This window comes from Oryctolagus cuniculus, chromosome 8 (genome assembly GCF_051225735.1).
Source record: "Oryctolagus cuniculus isolate XC-2025 breed Fujian yellow rabbit chromosome 8, ASM5122573v1, whole genome shotgun sequence".
Classification (NCBI taxonomy): Eukaryota; Metazoa; Chordata; class Mammalia; order Lagomorpha; family Leporidae; genus Oryctolagus; species Oryctolagus cuniculus.
Window position 1 is genome coordinate 105,220,366 of NC_142874.1, and position 22,390 is coordinate 105,242,755.

Below are 22,390 nucleotides of genomic sequence, written 5' to 3' on the forward strand. Positions count from 1 at the left end.
GCCTGCTGGGCGGCGAAGAGTCTGTGGAGCAAGCTGAGGAGGCGCCTAGGGTCGAAGGTGCCTTCCCCTGACTCTGCTTGTTGTGGTGTTGCTTATCTAAGGTGGCTTCAGCAAGGAAACACAGACAGGCAAGACTGCATGCATGAGCCCGACACACAGCTCCAGCCCCCAGGCTCAGTGACAGTTGATGGCAATCCCAGAAACTTAATCTGGTCCTGTGTGCAGCATGCGTGAGTCACCCTGCAAAGGCGTGTCAGCACCTGGTTTGATCATGGATTCCCAGAATGACCCTCAATACGAGCACTGGAGCTCTTTGTGATACGTATTCGACTCCATAGGCAGAGCGGCTATGGAGTCAGAGAGTAGGACTTCAAAAAGGAGAAGGGACTGGCCACACAGGGGTCCTGGTGCAAGCTTGCCTTGCCTCTTCTGACAAGCACTGCGGGCTTCAAGGAAGTGGGATTGGGAACATTTGAGGAAGGCACTCCGAAGTGTTATAGTGTACTTGCATTAAGGAGAAAAAGGAAGACTTATTTTTCTCCCCAAGTGGTAACAGACTGGACTTGATCTAAACCTAAAAGCACATTCTTTCCAATTTTACAAATATATTAAATTACTCCCATCTTGTCTTGGCAGAGTAAGGGCTGGGAAAAGAATTTAGGGCAATTTAGGGGAAATCCCTTCTCATGAAACCCCAGAAATGTGGGGGAACTGTCCTTACTACATGTCCTTCCCATCACCAGGATGACACTTGGATAGTTCATCCACTCCTGATCCTCACCTGCAAACACTTTGGTCCTTGTCATCCAAAGTGAATCACAATTGGGCTGGTGCTGTGGCATAGTGGGTACAGCCTCAGCCTGCCGTGCCGGCATCCCGAATGGGCACCGGTTCTAGTCCCAGGTGCTCCACTTCCGATCCAGCACTCTGCTGTGGCCTGGGAAAGCAGTGGAAGATGGCCCAACTCCTTGGGCCCCTGCACCCGCGTGGGAGACCTGGAAGAAGCTCCAGGCTCCTGGCTTTGAATAGGTGCAGTTCCAGCCATTGTGGCCATCTCGGGGTGAACCAGTGGATGGAAGACCTCTCTCTCGCTCTCTGCCTCTCCTTCTCTCTACGTGTATCTCAGACTTTCAAATAAATAAATCTTTTTTTTTTCTTTTTTTTGACAGTGGACAGTGGAGAGAGAGACAGAGGGAAAGATCTTCCTTTTACCGTTGGTTCACCCTCTAATGGTTGCTGCGGCCGGCGCACTGTGGCCAGTGCACCACGCTGATCCAAAACCAGGAGCCAAGTGCTTCTCCTGGTCTCCCATGCGGGTGCAGGGCCCAAGCACTTGGGCCATCCTCCACTGCACTCCCTGGCCACAGCAGAGAACTGGCCTGGAAAAGGGGCAACCAGGACAGAATCCGTGCCCAGACCAGGACTAGAACCTGGTGTGCTGGCGCTGCAGGCGGAGGATTAGCCTAGTGAGCCGCAGTAAATAAATCTTATAAAGTGAATCAGAAAGCAGAATATCCATGACAAAAGTGTTTCTCTTTGCTACCCCACTTGCAATGCTTGTTCTCTTCTTCTCAGCCTATAAATAACACAAAAGGAACAAGTGTACTTAAATGATAATTTTCTTCCTCATTACCTGTTTTTAGGCACAAATACCTTGTGCACATTTATGTTCTATTGTGATGCTGTGTATTAAATGCAATTTGTTTCAGGGCACATGTTTGGCACAGTGATTTTAACTACTTGGTACACCTGCATCTCATATCAGAGTGTATGTGATTGGGTCTTAGTCCCACTGCTTAAAAAAAAAGCTTTTATTCATTTATTTGAAAGCAGAGTTACAGAGAAAGAAAAAGAGACAGAGAAACAGAGAGACCTTCTATCACTGGTTCACTCCCCAAATGGCCACAAAGGTGTAGGGCTGGTCCAGGCTAAAGCCAGGAGCCAAGAGCTTCCTCTGGCTCTTCCACATGGTGGAATAAGAATAGCTGGAGAGGAAATGGAGCAGTCAGGACCCGAACCAGTGCTCATATGGGATGCCAGTGTTTGCAGGTGGTGGTTTAATGAGCTGTGCCACAACTCCAGCTCTTTATCCCAATTCCTTATTCCAGTTTCCTGTTAATGGGCACCCTGTGAGACAATAGATGGTCCCTGCCACCTCTGTGAGACACCTGCTTTGAATTCTTGGCTCCTAGCTTTGACCTGGGCCAGCCTTAGCTATTGTGGCTATTTTAGGGAATGAACCAGTAGATGGGATATCTCTGTCTCCATCTCTCTGTCTCTTCTACTTTTTAAATAAAAGGAAACTTAAATTGGTCCTGTGTGCAGCATGCGTGAGTCACCCTGCAAAGGCGTGTCAGCACGACTCTGACTCCCCAGTCTTGCAGGGGAGAAACCTCTGTACTCAGCATGAAGTGGTGACTGGCTGCACTGCCCTCCCACACCTGGTTTGATCATGGATTCCCAGAATGACTCTCAATACGAGCACTGGAGCTCTTTGTGATACGTATTTGACTCCATAGGCAGATAAACTAAATTTTTCAACAGTTACCCAATTAAAAATCACCCAAGAAAAACTAAAGCTTACTGCCTTCCTGTTTTAAGTGCCCTCTGCTTCTGTAACTGATTGCATCCACAAAACTTCCCTGCCTCAAAAGAGGCTGGCAGCCTTCAAATGGATGTGGAGAGTGTTATCATACAGTCCTGCAGAATAGCTCCCCACCCGCCTGGGTTCCATGCCACAGAACCAGCAAGTACGTATTTACAAAGCTCTGTTTTTGTCCAGTGAACAACTTGTGGACTTTAACAGTGAACAAATTCCCAGTGCCATTGAAAGATATAAATATGCAAAGTAGATCAGTGTGCTTTCCCTTGGATTAACAGCATGCCGCCACACCGTGTTGCTGCCAGAGGACCCACTATTTCTTTTCTTTTCTTTCTGACAGGCAGAGTGGACAGTGAGAGAGAGAGAGAGAGAGAGAGAGACAGAGAGAAAGGTCTTCCTTTGCCGTTGGTTCACTCTCCAATGGCCGCAGCGGCCGCTGATCCGATGGCAGGAGCCAGGTACTTATCCTGGTCTCCCTTGCGGGTGCAGGGCCCAAGCACTTGGGCTATCCTCCACTGCACTCCCTGGCCACAGCAGAGAGCTGGCCTGGAAGAGGGACAACCGGGACAGAATCCGGCGCCCCGACCGGGACTAGAACCTGGTGTGCCGGCGCCGCAGGCGGAGGATTAGCCTAGTGAGCCGCGGCGCTGGCAAGGACCCACTATTTCAAAGCACGAGGCGTCAGTGCTGGAAAATGAGGAGCAGAAGCTCCAGGGGACGTCTGCGATCCCTCTGTGGATGAGCTGTCTGCTTCTTTGCCTCTGGCAGAGCAAAAGAGCCAGCGGAAAAGAACGAGGCTCTGGATCGCCCAGCCTGGGTCCTCAGCACCAGCACATGGCCTTTGGGATTCTCTTTCCTTATCTTCAAAGTGAATATCATCATTAATGCCCAACACAATTCAGAAGATTGAATGAGGTTAATTAATTCTAAACACTTAGTTCATGGTCTAGGCCATAACAGGATATCAATAAGTACTCATTATTGGTGTCAGCAATCTTTACTTCCACTTGGGTGATGGAATGACTTACATATTTGTTGGATTAATGTAAGAAAAAACCTGATTTTCATAAAATAGCCTAAGGCACTAACAGAAATAAAAATTAAAGTGGTAAAATTTGAGCTTACTTTAACATGAATTTATTTAACACCAGCCCCCTGGATATTAGTGAATTAGGTTCTTTTTTTTTTAAGATGTATTTATTTATTTGAAAGAGTTACAGGGAGAGAGGAAGGGGGTGGGGGAAGATCTTCCATCTGTTGGCTCCCTTACCTGCTGGCCACAGTGGCTAGGGCTGGGCCAGGCAAAAACCAGGAGCCAGGAGCTTCATCCATTTCTCCCACGCTGGGTGGCAGGGGCCCAGGCACTTGAGCCATCTTCTGCTGCTTTTCTGAGGCCATTAGCAGAGAGCTGGAATGGAAGTGGAGAAGGGAGAAGACAGGGCTTGAACTGGCACTCATCTGGGATGCTGGTTGTCACAGGTGGAGGCTTTATCTGCTGTGCCATACCGCTGGCCACTAATACAATAATTTTCTAAGTGCAGTTCTCAGGAAAGCAGCATTGGCATCACGTGGGGAAAGAGAATGCAAACGCTCTGGCCCCACCCCAAATCTACCAAAACCTGCTGATTTAGTTTATCCGGCAAAACAACAACAACAGCAACAACCAAGGCCCCACAACAGAAACACTGAACATTATTTGGGAGAAAAAGAAATCTGATACTGACTGATACTTATTTCACCCTTAAGTATTTCTTCTTATAGAAACCAAATCTTATTATATTGTTCAAAATAAAATTGGAAATCTTTTCAAAATGCATGTCCTGTATTGTGCTCCTTGGTTAGAAAAACCCTCATCCCTGACACCAGATGTCCACCCAGGGTGAGCCTGTCTTCCACCTGCCTGTGCCTCTTCGGAACGCCCTTCCCTGTTGACCTCTTGTCTCCTTCCCGCTCTCTCAGGGCTGCTCTATCCCCGGAGTCCTTGGTGTGCTCTGCCTTGCTTTTCCTTCCTAACTTAAGATAGAGTTTTCCTCCACTCCCCTAACCTTCATAGCTGAAGCATTTAGGCTGATTTGAAATGCAGAGTGACTCCAAATACCACTCTCCCATAGATGGATTCTATGTAAGATGGAAGGTTCTCTACCCTGGCTGATACAGTTTGGATGTGGTTTGTCCCCCAAGGGTTCCTGTGTGAGAAGCTTGGTTCTGAGTGGGGCACTGTTGGGGGATGGTAAAGCCTTTAAGAGGCAGGCCTATGGGAGGTAATTGGGTCACATGTGGTGCACCCTCACAGGTGACTCCTGCTGTTCTTAGGGGGTTACTTCCTGAGAGAGCAGTTGTTACAGAAGTACAACAGACATCTCTCCAAGTATCCATCCATGATGTTGTGACAGAGCCAACAGAGCCCTCACTAGAGCTGAGTGGATGAGGATACCATGCTCTTATTTTTTAAAACTAATTTATGTAATCGAAAAGCAAAGTGACAGAGAGAGAGAGACAGAGAGACAGAGAGAGAGAGAGAGAGAGATCTCATCTGGTGGTTTACAACAGCAAGGCTGGTCTGAGACCTAAGCCAGGAGCCAAGAATTCCATCTGAATCTCTCACATTAGCAAGGACCCACCTGCTGGAACCATCACTGCTATCTACCAAGATGCAAATAATCAGAAAGCTAGAAACAGGAATGAAACTCAGGCACTCTGATGTAAGATGTGGGCATCCTAATTGGCATCTTAAGTGCTAGGCCAAATACCCACCCCTTCATTTCTTTTTAATTTAATTATTTCTAACACACACACACACACACACACACATACACAAAACACATGATCTTTAAGAAGTTCATGGAAAATGAACACGGGAGAAGACTGTGCATGGATTTAAAATTTTTTTCCACCAAAACATTTTCATTCCATTTTCTGTGAACTTTTTTGATGTTGCCTCATGCATACTTTTCTTGAGTACCTCTGCCACTGGATTATAAGCCAGGCCTCTGCTCCAAAATAACACAAGACATATAACAGGTGCACAATAAACACAATTATTCTGACTTAACATTTGAGATACTTTTCAGGCAAAAAGAATGCACATATGGTACTTACTTGGATTCTACAAATGTATATTAAGTATCTAATACCTTCTAGGCATTGGACAAAACAGTGGGTAGTAAGAACAATAGTGTGTGCTCCCTGTACTTGAAAAGTATGCATCCCAATAGGGGAGATGGAATATATAAATATATATATAAATATTTAACAAAGTACTTGTACATAATGGCACAGATATGGCAGTAGAGGAATACACACAGTAGCTTGTGAATATTTAAATCAACTTGAGCTATCAGAAAAGGTATTAAAGGAGGACATGATGAAGAGCTGAGTCTACAGTTAAAATAGTTAAATACATTTTCAAAAGGCAAGAAACATTTATCTTTTCCATGGATAATATAAACAGCATGATTTATTCAAATTAGTTCAGGTCATGTTTTTGTTAGCAGAATAGATTTAAATCTCGTTTGTTCTTTAAACAATAACTCCATTAGTTAAAAATATTACCAGTATGTCTTTTTTAAATTATTTATTTTTTAAGTCAGAGTTTCAGAGAGAGATGGAAGGACAACAGAGAGAGAAAGAGAGAGCGAGCGAGAGAGAGAGAATGAGAGAGAGAGAGAATGAGAGAGAGAGATAATGAGAAAGACAGAGAGAGAGAGAGAATGAGAGAGAAAGAGAGAGAGAGAGAGAGAGAGAGAGAGAGAATCCATCCTCTGGTTCAACCAATATGCCTTGCAGTCATCTTCTTGTTGGCAGCCCTTAACTTCTTCAATACACGAAACTCAAAAACTTAGTAGGCCACACTGTTTAGTTACTTATTTCTATATAAAGGGAACAGATATCATGTATTTCATATATACAGTTTTCCCAGTGCAGACAGTCCACGTTTATAGTTGCTGATCTGGTGTAGTTATTAATAGTATACCCTTCTATTCTAGAAATTACTTAGCTATATGGCAATCCTTTTCATCGCCTTCATTATTCAGTTTGATCTCTATAATATCACACAAAAAATCTTCATTTCTTCATTCATAAAACTATCATTGACCTCCAAATATAAACTACTTGAGCAATGTTAAGGCAGCTTGAAGCCAGAGAAGCTAAGAAAACAATCACGGAAACAAGGGATTACACAAGTCTTGCAAGAAGAGGCAGGGATTAGATTCAAGGTTTTGTGAGAATGCACAAAGGAAGAGATCAGCTCTTGTGAAAAAATGATTCTCTACATATTCAGTGGAAGTGGGATGGGACATAGGAGGAGACACGGATGAAGCTAGACAGGTGCATAGAGGCTGGACTCACCGAGAATTATTGACCAGTCCCTGTGAATAATGGTGAGTCTCTGATGGAGGTCACATGAGGAAAGAACATGAACAGTATAGAATTCAGAAAGATCAGCCCAGTGGCAGTGTGGCTGGACTAGTGAGGTGAGACACTCCCTCTAGAGCAACAACTCTCCAGACAAACAGGGCACAAATTTAGACTCTACTTTGGCAAACAGGAAAAGATCAATGATTGCTAAAAAAATTAAGGAGGTGGATTCGAATGACTTTTTGACTAGCTGTTTATAGGACAGTAGGTTAAATTCCAGGTTTTTGTTGTTGGGGACTCAATGTTTGGTATTGCCACTCACCCCAGTGAGGACGTCAGGAAGAGAAACAACTTTCTGAGGAGTAACAAATAGAGAATGGTAGTCTATAAAGAAGACTATGTAGCGACAGAGAGAGAGAAGAAAATAGTTGGAAAAGATCCATGTTGTTGAAACTCAGGATTGGACAGTTTCAAATTGTAGATGATTTTCAACAGCAAAAATTTCTATTGCCTAGTCCAGGATGGTCGGGGCCTGAAAGGGCAAAAACACTCAGACGGAAGCATCTGAATGCAGTAATGCTTTTCCCAAAATGACAGCATAATGTGCAGGAGTTCATTCATGATACTCCATTATATACATTCATTATGGAGTCGGTTCTGCTTCAGATCTGAGGCTGGGAACTATGTGTATTCACACAGAGAGGACAGCTCTGACTCCCAGGCCAGAAGGGCAAGAAGACTCAAACCCAGGAGCCACTTTATTGAGCAACTTCACCTTGATTGAATATAAATTGAAGCTGTATTTATTCTTTGCATGCAGCTGTGTTACGTCCAGTTTCTCTTTCTCATCCCTTAACACAATCTTTGTAGAAATGATAACTTCCTGACAAATGTCAGTTATTAAATTTAGTCCTGGAGCTGTTAAAGCGTCAACAGCATAATCAGTTCCAAACTTCTTCCCCCCTCACACGAGGAGGCCAGATCTGTGTGGTATCTCTGGTTACCACACAGCTTCTCCTGGCCTTTCCTCTGAGAGAAAGCAGAGGTGAATTTAAAATCGGTTGCCTGTACTTGGCACGAGATCACTCCTGGCCTCAGTTTTCTTTTTTGGGATTCCATGAGTGGTGGTGATGGTTTCCTGTGTAGGGTTTGTGGCAGCGTCAGACTTTCTTCTAGTTTCTTCTTGTGGATAGAACAATACTCAGGCACCTTCCTAGTGACTCTCTGGGAAGATCAACCCCTGTTGGTCAGTGTTGGAGGCCCACAGGTACTAGGGGGAATTCTGCAAACTCCACGGCTGTGGGGACTGTAAGAGAGAGATGTTCTCTTAGGGCGTCCAAGGCACACAGCATTCCCTTCCATGACTTCATTCGCTCAATGGCTCCCTTCATCTCTAGAAACCTCATCTCTAGAAACAAACAGGACTCAGCTCCAGTGTTTTCCAGCCTCTTCCAGCTGCAGCAGCTCCATGTCAAAATTCACCTTACTGACCAGACAAGAGGGGCCTTCAGATTCTGCACTCACTGACCACTGATGGATTCTTTTCTTTACTCCCTAACTCTGAGCAATTTTCTTGGTGCAATCTCCAACTTAGCTGTTCAGATCATTCCTTATGTGAAAGGTAGGGAGGGAGGCTAATATACAAGAAATGATTTTGTCATTAGGTGAAGTCTGGGCAAGGCAGGTGTATAGCCCCAAGTGTTGATGCATCACTTTAGAATGTGGGAGCTCACATTTTTTTATATCTCTGTTTTGGGTCTTTGAGAAAATTCTGGAAAGTATGGATCAGCACACTCAGCAAACTGTCTAAAAGATAATTATAAAAGTCTATATTCTTATTATTTTATAAACCTTCTGCCCACTAATGACTATTTTCCGTGGACCTGAGAGTGGCCTGATTCATTCTGCTCATGGAATTAGCCATCACAGGACTCAAAGCTTTAAAAACTATTTTTATGAGATTTAGTGATACTTAGATTACCTGCCTAGAATTCTGATAGCTTACAGATAATGATAATATTGAATTTAACTCGTAGTAACAGTTTAGCTATCCTATGTGCATGTGTTATACACAGCTTGATAATGCTTTCCAATAGTGTGTGTGTTTCTCAGGCTGGCTGATAAACAGGTCTGACCTGGACCTAATTTAAAAGCATACTGATTGGAAGGTCAGGTGTCAACTGGTTTGTGGCTTGGGAAAGAAAGTGAGGGTGGGTAAGAGTTGAGATGCTTCCTGATCTGGCCCTGTATGCTGACCTCATCATGAAAGTCCAAGCTGGGATGAAGGAGTCCTGCGGAGTCTCCACTGGAGTTATTACTCTGCAGGAAAACATCTTACTTTAATCCCTTGAAATGTTTCTTTTCAACATTTTGTGTTTGCTGAGAAAGTTGCTGGAAGTGGTCCTTTATCATTCTAGTCACTTTAAACCTCACTTTAAGTCTAGCAGTATAAATCCCATGCATTCACTGCTAGCTTCTCTGAATTCCGCATATTCCCTGGATAGAAACTGTCTGGCTCTTTGTCCTGTGGGAATTGCTCATATTTTAAGTAAACACTGAGTGTTAATGCGTGTCAGCTCTCCTCTGGCCACTTTGAAATTTGTAACTTGCTAGCTTTGAGAGTAAAATCAGGTGAAAAACACTGTAATCTTTTAAAAATTTAAATCTCAAAAGTCCTCAAGATATAATTCAACATGTTTAAAAGTTTAAATAATTTTTAATAAATAGCAAAGAACAGGCCATTGTTTTAAAGAAGAAGAAAATCAAAGAATATGGGCCATAAGTGAGACAATCAAGCAATGGTTCCATTTAGTTGCTGAAATAGGTTTAAAGAAACATTAGATCTATATGTTAATATGCAAGACTGTTTCAGAAAAAGATGTGTACTAAAACTTTTCTCAAAATTGACATTGAACAAAATGTTCTGACACAGATGAGAACATAATTGGTATTCTTAATTAAAACCAAGTAATTTACATTATATGCCAATTAAGAATTAAATGAGACTACTGTGAAATTGGCCATTTTAGAAATTGATATAGATGAAGAAAGTTATGACTATTTTCATGAATTTTTACTGGTCAATGAGTAGACAATAAATGTATATACATGTATTTATACTCATATATATAATATATATACACACATACAGACATATGCAAATCACAAATGCTGTACCTTACATGCATTTTAAAAAAAAACTTAAACTTCCTTAGTGGGAAGACAGCTCTTGAACTTTTCACATTTTCTTTTATTCTAGAGAGAGCAGATGGAGAGAGAGAGAGAGGGAGAGGGAGAAAGCCCATTCATTGGTTTGCTCCCCCAAATGCCCGTAGCGGTAAATACTGGGGCATGATGAAGCTGAGAGGCAATGACTGGTAAATCATCCAGGTCTCCCACATGGGTGGCAGCGGGCCAGCTTCTTGAGCCATCACCTGCTGACTCTCAGGGTGTGCATTAGCTGGAAACTGGAACCAGGAGTTGTAGCTGGGACTGAACCTAGGCCCTCCTGTATCGGATGTGGACACCCCGTTCAGCATCTTAACTGCTAGGCCAAGTGCCCTCCCCTAATGTATTTTAAGTAAAAAACATTTGAGAAATGAATGAGAAGGAGAAGCTAGATAGGAGAAGGAGCTGGAGAAGGAAGAGAAGTTGAGGAAGTAAACGGGAGGGATAAGAATCTATCTTATATAAATGAAGGGAGACACTTGGTACGTTCTGGAAAAAAAAATGTGATAGAGAACTGAATCATATAGGCAACTAAAAATTCAATTCATTCTTTCTTGTAATGAGTGCACTAAGCACCAACTAGGCTAAGACTGCATTAATAGAAAGAGCAGAGGCATCGGAAGCAGGAGAACTGGGTTCAAATCCTGACCCTACACTTACAGCTCCCTTAGGACTCAGTTTTCACATGTTCCAATAGTAGGGGAAAAGGGGCCTATGATTCTTACCTCAAACGTTAATGTAGAGATTAAATGTTATATGAAGCAAGGGACATATTGCCTTTTGTAAGTTAGTGCTCAAAAAATATTGTGGGGTATTTATTTTTGGACATTTTCTTTTCCAATTTACATATATAAAGAAGAAAGGCAAGATGTTATTTTGAATCATTTTAATCTGTGGTTTGTAAAAATAAAATATATATTCTATCAGATTATCCTGTGTGTTGACTTTGTGCTACTAGCTAGTATGAGTGTTAGTTTACAGACTGGTGAAGCAATAATAAAATAGAATTCTATGTATCTACAAATTTAAGCAGAATTCCCACTGTGGAATTCTGAAAGTTCATTGTGGTTATTCAAGCCTTCAAATCATTGAAATAGAGCCTAAAGTTTATTTTCCCTGGACTTATTTGCAAATACTATGAAAATAATATTGAAAACATGTGATTGAAATATTATTCTGTTTAATTAATATATATATATTGATAAGTTTAGATGTTAAATGAATTAATAGCCTAAAAGCTTTGCTTATTCAACATTTTTATGTTCTAATATTAACTTTTTAGAAATTATTCTATAATTTTATCTTCGTTAATTCAGAATATCTTAGTTATAGTTTATCCAAATACTGAGTTTTTCAAGAAAACCTCAAGGAAAAAGGAAAATAATAGTAGGCTTTTCAACAGAGAGAGGTTAGCATAGGAACTGGTCCAGTTGTTTTGATGACTGCAAAAGAACATAATGGGGTACCATAAAGATTGATGAGTGCAGGAAGCATGGATCTCCTCTAAGACTGGGGCAACTAAGGCCACAGGTTGGGGTTGACAGAACTAAAATGCTCAAATCTGGACTTCGATAGAGTTTGGCTCCCACACCTCAGAGAAGAGGGCACCACCAAGCTTGTGCTCAGGAGCTCAGAGAATTGGCCTTCAGGAGCTATAATCAGACTCACTAGGAAGGGGTGTTGTCTGGATGGCTGGTGCTAACGACTCAGGAGCCCCAAGGAAGAGCCCCACATTGTTGGGTTTCAGTTATTTGAGGAAGGTGTGCTGTACCCTACCCTGGAATCCAAGAGAACAGCAATGGCAGGCTTCCTGGAAATACAGCAGGAAGCTAGAAGCTGGAACCAGTTGCTGCTGTTGAAATAAAGAAGTAGGCTGGAGTGGTGACACTGATAGAAACAGGCGTCAAACAAGAATCACATCCCTCTCCCCTGCCTCTACTGTCCCTTTAAGGTCCTCGATTGGTAGAACCATATTTAAAAAATGATTTGGCAAAGTACTATGGTGTATGGTTTGTAAATCCTAGTTCCAGGTCCAGAAAGCAGAGAAAAAAATAGACTTGAATTTAAAGAGCAACAGTTTTATCCCTGATCCAGTGAAGTTTAGTAAATTTTGAAAAATTTAGTAAATCTCATCATAAATTTTCTGCAACAAATTAAGTTATTAATGTGGGTTGGCTCTGTGATAATCTATCAACAAAGAATTGAGAATCTGGTATTTATGAAAAGTAAAATAATATAATAATGTTATTTCCAATTCAGTGTTAAATGTCTTAATTTAAATTCAGAGAACAGTTGAAGTATCATCATCTGTTGATTTGATTGCCCAAATACAATGATATACATGCAAAAGTGGTATTAATTCTGATAAATTATTATTAATGTTCTCAAAATCTTAAGCATGTGTTAGTAAGATACATCTCTTAGTATTCTATGAAATGAATAATAAGTGGTTTATTATTGTTATTATTATTTACTAAACAAGCACCCTGCTTGGTATTTATCCAAACAGCCATGTGCTGTATCTGAATCCTTTATTTACTGTGTCCCATGGTATAACATGTGACAGTGATTTGAATGGGTTCAGAAATATTTGTGTTTTATATTTGAGGAACACTCGCCCTTCATGTTTCCAGAATCCTTGCTGCTGGTGTTATTAGCTTTACTCCCAGTGCTTTTTTCAGCACCTATAAAACTGCATTCATGTTGAAGTTCTACTTGAATCACAGTTTCCCCACCATGTATACACAGCAGGGCACAAGACACACTCTGGAGCAATTGGAAGGATGAGCAATCTGAGCAATGTAGTATAAAATTAATGTGGTAACCAAAGAAGTCTAGCTTTCCCCGTAGGGCTCATATTCTACACTCCACTGCAAAACTGCTCTTCAGTCTTCATTTCCTTTGCAGAGTGTCCAATGGTCTTGTCACTGAAAATGTTACTGCAACGATAGTTTCTTAAACTGAGTCTGGGAAGTAAACAATCTAATACCCAGGTTAAAAAAGCAAGCAAGCTAAGTGAGTTCTTCAAGGCCATGCTTTCAGATTCTGACAAGTCTTTTCATGCTACCAAAATAACTAATTCTACTGTCTGGATAAATTTGGTTCCTTAATGGGAGAATAACTTCAGGGGGCTGGCGCCGTGGCTCACTTGGTTAATCCTCCGCCTGTGGCGCTGGCATCCCATATGGGCGCCAGGTTCTAGTCCTGGTTGCTCCTCTTCCAGTCCAGCTCTCTGCTGTGGCCTGGGAAGGCAGTGGAGGATGGACCAGGTGCTTGGGCCCCTGCACCCGCATGGGAGACCAGGAGGAAGCGCCTGGCTCCTGGCTTCGGATCGATGCAGCGCTGGCTGTGGCGGCCATTTGGGGAGTGAACCAACGGAGGGAAGACCTTTCTCTCTGTCTCTCTCTCACTGTCTATAACTGTCAAATAAAAAAAAAAAAAGGAATAGCTTCAGTAAAGCTGGAGATTGTGGGTTGGAAAAAAGAGAGAATGAGAATGTCTGAATTGATGGTATTCTCATAAAAATCTCAAATACCCAAATTAGAATGATCCAAAAACATTTTATATCAAAAGTGGTCTTTTCATGTACAAAGAGGTCTGCATTTTGGAGCAAACTGACAATTTCTATAGGCAAGTAATGTCTAGACCAAAGGAGGCCCCTGATCCTCATTTGGAGGGGTCCCTGGGGTGGGTAGACAGTTTCTCCATTAACAGACACTGGAGGGGCTGAGCACTGTAAATGAAGGTCAGTAGGTGAACCTACTGAGAACCTTCTGGGTGCTTGCTCCAGGCACCAGCCAGACACTGGGGATGTATTGGAATGTGTACACTCAGTTGTTCACTAAACAGCCATTGATGTGAACTGAATCAGTGATCCACAGTCAGGATTTGAAAGTTCAGAGGTGAGTGTTTGGTCTAGCGGTTAATATGCTGTTTGGGACACCCACATACCCTGCTGGGGTGTCTGGGTTAAAGTCCCAGATCTGCTCCTGATTTCAACTTTCTGCTATTGCACATCTTGCAAGGCAATCGGTAACAACTTAAGTGGTTGCATCCCTGCCACCCATGTGAGAGATGTGGATTAAATTCCTGGTCCCTGGCTTTGGCTTGGCCTAGTCCAAACCACCGCAGGCATCTGGGAGATGAACCAGCAGTTGGACATTCTCTTGTTTGGTCTCCTTCTCTCAATAAAAAATAAAAAGAAATAAAGGCAGACATTTGGTGATATGGGTTAACCAGCCCTTTGGAATGTGTGTATTCCATACCAAAGTGCCTCAAATCAAAGTCTACCTCTGCTTTTTTTTTTTTTTTTTTTTTTTGACAGGCAGAGTGGACAGTGAGAGAGAGAGACAGAGAGAAAAGTCTTCCTTTTGCTGTTGGTTCACCCTCCAATGGCCACCGCGGCCAGCACGCTGCGGCCGGCACACCGCGTCTATCCGAAGGCAGGAGCCAGGTGCTTCTCTTGGTCTCCCATGGGGTGCCGGGCCCAAGCACTTGGGCCATCCTCCACTGCACTCCCTGGCCACAGCAGAGAGCTGGCCTGGAAGAGGGGCAACCGGGACAGAATCCGGCGCCCTGACCAGGACTAGAACCCAGTGTGCCGGCGCCACAAGGCAGAGGATTAGCCTACTGAGCTGCGGCGCCGGCCCTACCTCTGCTTTTTTTTTTTTTTAACTTTTATTTAATGAATATAAATTTCCAAAGTACAGCTTATAGATTACAATGGCTTCCCCCCCATAACGTCCCTCCCACCCCCTACCTATGCTTTTGATCCAGCTTCCTGCCAATGTGCTTGGAGGATAGTCCAAGTGCTTGGGCCTCTGCACCCACTTGGGAGACCCTGAAGAAGCTCCTGGCTTTGGACTTTTGCAGCCCTGACCCTGGCTGTTGCAGTCATTTGGGGAGTAAACCAGCAGATGGAAGATTTTTCTCTCTGTCTCTTCCTCTCTCTGTAACTCTGCCTTTCAAATAAATAAATCGTACAGATAGAGGAAATCCTGTAGGAAATTCAAGAGTTAATGTATGCCTTCACTCTTCCAGATGTGGTAAAATCAAACAACATCTTCATTATAGCATGATCATAGTTCACTTTGTTGGTCCTCAGACCTTAACTTTGTTTACTAGCTGATGATTTTTTTAGACTAACTCCTCCCCAACCCACATACCCTTTTGAATGAGAGCAGGTGTAAGATATGAATAGGGTTGACTTTAGAGTTTCAAGTTCAAGCTGCAGAACACTGTTTTTAGTAGTTTTGTTGAAGTTCTAGCTCAGGTTCTCTACTCTCAGCTTTTGTTCTCCACCCCTTGGAGACTGGGAAGTACAAAACAAGCATGTGTAAAGGAGGTAATGGTAGGGTGCTAATTCTATGTATTTCATCCCTGGTACACTTGATCATGAGAAGCTGCACAAGGGGCTGGCAGACATGAAAATATGGCTTCCACAGAATCCACCCACACGATGCCAAACTGGTTAATGTTGGGTTGCTAACAAAACAGCGAGCAATCCTCATCCTGCGGTTAGAGTTTTTATCCTGGTGCATTAGTTTGCTGGGATTGCCATTATCAAACACCACAGACTGTGTGAATTAAACAATGGAAACTTATTTCCTCAGAGTTCTGGACACAGAAAGTCTGGGATCAAGGTATCCTGAGGGTTGGTTCCTTCTAATGCTCTCTCCTTGGCTTGTGGATGACTGCTTTCTTTCAGTGTCTTTGCATTGTCTTTGTTCTGTATGCATCCAATGTGTTCTAACCATCTCTTATTGAGAGATCAGTTATAGTGGATTCAGGTTTATTTCAATGCCTCATTTAACCTTGATTTCCTCCTTAAAGACCCTCTATCTTAACCCAGTCATAGCCTGAGGTCCTCAGGATTAGGAGTTGAGCATATTATTTAAGGGGACACAATTTAGTCCATAAAACCTAGGATGTTCACTGTCTATTAGCACCTTGCTGAATGAATGTCAAGATACATTCCAAAATAGAAAGTTTTATTGTTGTTTTCTTTCCCCTGAGATATAGGAAAATTCACCATGAGAAGTAAGAGGAAAAGTGAGAAAGAAAAAAGTGAAAAGGAGGAAAAAGGAATGAAACGCTGCTTCTACTTTATCCTGGCTGATTAAGAGTCAGCCTAGTTTTGTTATACTTCTAAATTCTATCTTTTTACTCTTCACAGGAATTTCTGTATTACCATTTACTTTCATTAAAGCTCTGGATAATATGTTAGTCAGATTATACAATTCACATATGGGCAATTTCCTTATAATTTTTTCTCTAAATCCATAGAAAAAATAATTTGCTTATTTGTCAAGGATGCAAAGTCAACACCAATTTAACATTGACAGAGTAATTTTAAAAGATTTTAGATGAGACTTATCCCATTACTACTGGGTTTAATTAGAATTCTAAAAAGTATAACACTGTTTCTCTACAATTGAGCTCTTTCAAAACGTGTTCAATTCATTTCCCTCCCCGCCTTGGGGAAAAGAGAGATAGGGAAGAAATCTTGAGACGTAGGAATATTGTGATCATGAGGCTATGAATCAACAAGGCCAAATCATTAAGGCTTTAAGAGATAAAATGTAATGAAAAAAATAATGTCATAAATGGTGCTAGCCATGGGGCATGAGTTAAAGAGCATGCTTCTCTCTCCGATAGGAATACGTGATTTCGGCCGGCGCCGTGGCTCAATAGGCTAATCCTCCACCTTGCGGCGCCGGCACACCGGGTTCTAGTCCCGGTCGGGGTGCCGGATTCTGTCCCGGTTGCCCCTCTTCCAGGCCAGCTCTCTGCTATGGCCAGGGAGTGCAGTGGAGGATGGCCCAGGTGCTTGGGCCCTGCACCCCATGGGAGACCAGGAAAAGCACCTGGATCCTGGCTCCTGCCATCGGATCAGCGCGGTGCGCCGGCTGCAGCGGCGGCCATTGGAGGGTGAACCAACGGCAAAGGAAGACCTTTCTCTCTCTGTCTCTCTCTCTCACTGTCCACTCTGCCTGTCAAAAAAAAAAAAAAAAAAAAAAAAAAAGGAATACGTGATTTCGTCTGGAAACTTCTCTTTGAAGCTCAGTCTTTGCGATGCTGTCCCTTTCCACAAGGGAGAGGAGCAGGTGCTCTGTTAAACCTTTCCCTTCTTCTTGGTCACTCTACTAGACAGTTTTCAGCTCTGATAATGAAAGACACCAGGGTGTCTACTCATCTTTGAGTAAGTCTCTATGTTACCTATGCAGATACTTCTGCAGTTGTTTCATAAAGATAGGAGAGCCTGACTCCTGCAGTATTCTCTCAGGATTCCCAATTCATGCTAACCAACTTTTCTAATTACATATATAAAAAGGATTATTAATTAAACATTGCATAAATGAAAACAAACTAAAAGCTCTTCAACAAGTCGAAAATCAACAACTTCATGGACCTGGTTGCATTTAGGTGATTCAGTGTTTTTCTTTGGAAGCTATTCTAATAGACCTGTCTTTAATGAAAGAGAAGAATAAAGAATTGTTTTTAGAAAGAAGAATTTTTAATATTTTCACTTCTGATTTAAATTTTGGCTCTTCCAGATTGTTTCAAATGTTCAAAGTTGATTAACTTTCTAATTTAAACCACAAAGGCAAGGGTGAAAATTTACACAGCCATTAAGACATAGCTTCAGACACTTGCATCCCATATCAGAGTGCCCAGGTTCAAGCCCCAGCTTCAACCCCAAATCCAGTTTTATGTTAATGTACACCCTGAGAGGAAGCAGGATTGAGATCCTAGCTCCTGGCTTTGGCCTGACCCAGCCTTGGTTGTTGTTGTAGGCAATTGAGGGAGTGAACCAGTGGATGGGAGTGCTCTCTCTCTGCCTTTCAAATTAGTAAAAACAAATGAATAAAAAATGTTTAAAAGGAATGATGCATACTATGTATGACGAATCACTGAAATCTATCATGTTTAGCTGCACATTTTGATGACATCCCTTCTTAAGGGGTTATCATTTTTTGACAATAAAATGGAATAGATAAATAAATTAGCTTAAAAAGCTAGTAATAAATAGAAAACACACCTGGGCCAACTAATCTTTGCCTCTCTATGGGACCTCTGGATGCTAGACCTTCCTTTGTTTTGATGCATTTCTGCCGACCTGAAAAAGTTTCTATAACTCCACTTTCTTTTTTTTTACAATTAGTAATTCTTCTGTGCCATGAATTAAATTCATTCTTTATAATTCTGCAAGCCTTATTTTGGCATATGCACTTGTCTCAGCCTGAACAAATGAAGTTAAATGATACACGTAGACTCATCCCGTGAGGCCTGCACACTGTCAGCAAGAAGCACCAGAGACAAGTTTCGGTGAACATGTCCACTTTATTAACAACCACGCACACTTTGTTAAAGAACAGGCAGAAGGGGCATAACTAATTCAGGGCAACACTAATTCTATAGGATAGAACCAATATCAGCTTGAGGGCAACGTAGGCTACTAGCTACCGTAGCTTTCCTGATAGGCCTGGGCCACACTTGGGAGCAGTTTACCTGATTTGTAGAAGGTGGGGGTGGGGGAAATGTGCCTGGGCTCCTGCCACCTGCCAGCAGTCAGGCTAACCTTCTGCATGGGCTAGGCAGGCAGACTCATGGGATAACCCACAAATACACTTTTTTTTTTTTTATCATAAAGTAAGATTCACAAGCTAAGTGGGGTCAGCTCTTTCACATACTATCATAGTAGTTGTTTACATGCATTAGCTCAATCCATTTTCATGAATTTGTGAGGTAGGATAGTTAACCTTTACCTCTTTAAGATCAGAGAGTAAGTGGAGGGAAAGGTCACTTGTAAGTATTTGCAGCTATATTTTGGACTGCTTTAAAAGAAAGAACATAGAGCCAACATGTCTTGTCATTGGCCAGCTCTGTCACTTTATATCACATAAATAGGAAGCAGTCTTTGGTAAATACCTAATCAGAAATTTAACTTGGACAACTGCACTGGAGAAAACTTTCTGTGGAAAATACAGGAATATTCTTAAAGTCGTATAACATGTATACTGTATGTTTCTTTGAAATATGACATTATTTTCTTAGGATGCAGTTCTCGAAGTGGAATTAGTAAGATATATATTGAATGATTTTGATAGGTATTTAAAAATAATATTTTAGAAATATTTTAGGGTCTGGCATGGTGGTTAATGGACAAAGCCAATGTCTGCAATACAGGCATCCCATGTAGGTGCTGATTTGAGTCCCAGCTGTTCCACTTCTGATCAAGCTCCCTGCTAATACGCCCGGGAAAGCAGAAGATGCCCCAAGTCCTTGGGCATCTGCACACGTGTGGGATACCTGGATGAAGCTCCTGGCTGCTGGCTTCAGCTTGGCTCAGCCCCGGTTATTGTGGCCATTTAGAGAATGAACCAGCAGATGGAAAATTTCTTCTCTCTCTCTCTCTCTTTTCTCTCTATGTAACTCTGCTTTCCAAGGAAATAAAAATAATCTTGAAAAAAATGAAAGGTATTTTTAAATAGAAAAGCCAAATGATTATTTCACGTTACTGAACTTAATGATATTGTATTTGCTTTTTCCATTTTCTTATCTGCATGTATTTATTCTTCTTTAGTGAGCATGTACTATTTGTATAACAACAAAAAGGAAAAGATAATTGTATCTGTGGCGTGTAATGTTAGTTTGTCCTGTCATGAAAATACACTTTGAATTAACATTTATCTTGAGAGTATCATAACTATTTAAATGCTCCCTATAGGATAAGACTATATTCTAAGATAATTAAGGAGATTGAATGTTCTCCTTTAGTTTATTGTTGAAACATAGGTCTCTTCTTATATTTCAAAGGGCTTGGGGGCTGGCTCCTCGGCTCACTAGGCTAATCCCTGGCACATGGCTCAGTAGGCTAATCCTCCGCCTTGCGGCGCCGGCACACCAGGGTTCTAGTCCCAGTCGGGGTGCCGGATTCTGTCCCGGTTGCCCCTCTTCCAGGCCAGCTCTCTGCTGTGGCCAGGGAGTGCAGTGGAGGATGGCCCAAGTGCTTGGGCCCTGCACCCGCATGGGAGACCAGGAAAAGCACCTGGCTCCTGGCTCCTGCCATCGGATCAGCGTGGTGCACCGGCCACAGCGCGCTGGCCGCGGTGGCCATTGGAGGGTGAACCAATGGCAAAGGAAGACCTTTCTCTCTCTCTCTCTCTCTCTCTCTCACTGTCCACTCTGCCTGTCCAAAAAAAAAAAAAAAAAAAAAAAAAGGGCTTGGGAAGTCATTTCACTCCTATTCTTTAAGGTATATAATATCCATATTGTATTTACATTGTCACTTGACAATGAGGTGCACACCATTGAATGTAAATCAGTTTTCCTTTTGATGGTCACATTTAGTGAAGATAAAATATTATTTTTTCTCTTTTAAAGACAAATTTTAAGATTTATCTGGGGCTGGCACTGTGGCGCAGCAGGTTAACGCCCTGGCCTGAAGCGCTGGCATCCCATATGGGCACCAGTTCTAATTCTATCTGCTCCACTTCCGATCCAGCTCTCTGCTATGGCCTGGGATAGCAGTGGAAGATGGCCCAAGTCCTTGGGCCTCTGCACCCACGTGGGAAACCCAAAAGAAGCTCCGAGCTCCTGGCTTCGGATCGGCGGAGTTCTGGCCATTGCTGCCAACTGGGGATTGAACCATCTGATGGAAGACCTCTCTCTCTCTCTCTCTCTCTCTGCCTCTCCTTTCTCTGTGTAACTCTCTCAAGTAAAAAATCAATAAATCTAAAAAAAGAAATTATTAAAAAATAAAGATTTATCTATGAGACAGACTTCATGTGGGAATCAGATTTATGTAAGTAAACAATTTTACTTTCTTGCTGTAAATTTTGTTAGCTAAAAAAATTCATAACTTTATTTTTCATTAATTCTCAAGTTTTTAATAGCCTTTAACAAAAAAGCCTATTTTGGGTAAATCTGATTACTTAAAATTTCTTATAATTCTGATCTAAACATGTATCTGCCATCCCCTCCCAACAACTTTTAGCCCAATATTTTAGTGAGGGTGCCAATTTTAAGTCCTGGCTGTTACAATTCCAATCCAGGTGTCTGATAATTTCCCTGGGAAAGCAATTGAAGATGGCCCAAGTAATTGGACCCCTGCTACCAACATGGGAGATCTGGTTGGGGTTCTAGGCTCCTAGTGTCTGCCTGGCTCAGCCCTGGACATTTTGGCCATTTGCAGGGTGAACCACTGGATGGAGGATCTCTTTCTCTGTCTCTCCCCCTCTTTCCAGAACTCTGCCTTTCAGGGCAGATAAATAAACCTGAAAAAAATAAAATGTATATTATGAAGATACTACACATAAATTTCAAAATTCTTTTCTACCAAAATAAACAACTTTTAATTCCCTATCCCCTAATTTTTGAAGTTCCCTAGTATATTTAAAGAATTACTAGGCTGATTATATAGACAGGTTATTGTCCTACTCTTACAAATGAAAGAATAGGAATAGAATTAAACTAATGTATATACAAAAAGAGCTAGATAGAGCAGGGCTTTAGCATAGTGGTTAAGATGCCCACATTCCATATCCAAATACTGGGTCTGACTCTGGTTCCTGAATCCAACTTCCTGTTAATGTAAACTCCGGGAGGTAGTGGTGGTGGCTCAAGAAATTGTGTTCCTGCCATTCATATGGGAGCTTTTATTGAGCTCCAAACCTGGAGAACCATGTGTTCTTTTTTTTTTTTTTTTTTATTTTTGACAGGCAGAGTGGACAGTGAGAGAGAGAGACAGAGAGAGAAAGGTCTTCCTTTGCCGTTGGTTCACCCTCCAATGGCCGCCGCTGCAGCCGGCGCACCGCGCTGATCCGATGGCAGGAGCCAGGAGCCAGGTGCTTTTCCTGGTCTCCCATGGGGTGCAGGGCCCAAGCACCTGGGCCATCCTCCACTGCACTCCCTGGCCATAGCAGAGGGCTGGCCTGGAAGAGGGGCAACCGGGACAGAATCCGGTGTCCCAACCGGGACTAGAACCCGGTGTGCCGGCGCCGCAAGGTGGAGGATTAGCCTATTGAGCCACGGCGCCGGCTACCATGTGTTCTATCATTTCATTTGTTTCTCTTGGTGAATCAACAAAATTTATGCAGAATTCTGTAACTGCCCCTTTACTGAGACTGGGTTTAAGTTTTCAAAAAGTGAATAAAGATAGGGAATGTTAATTCTAGCAATGCTGCTCCAGTTTGCTTC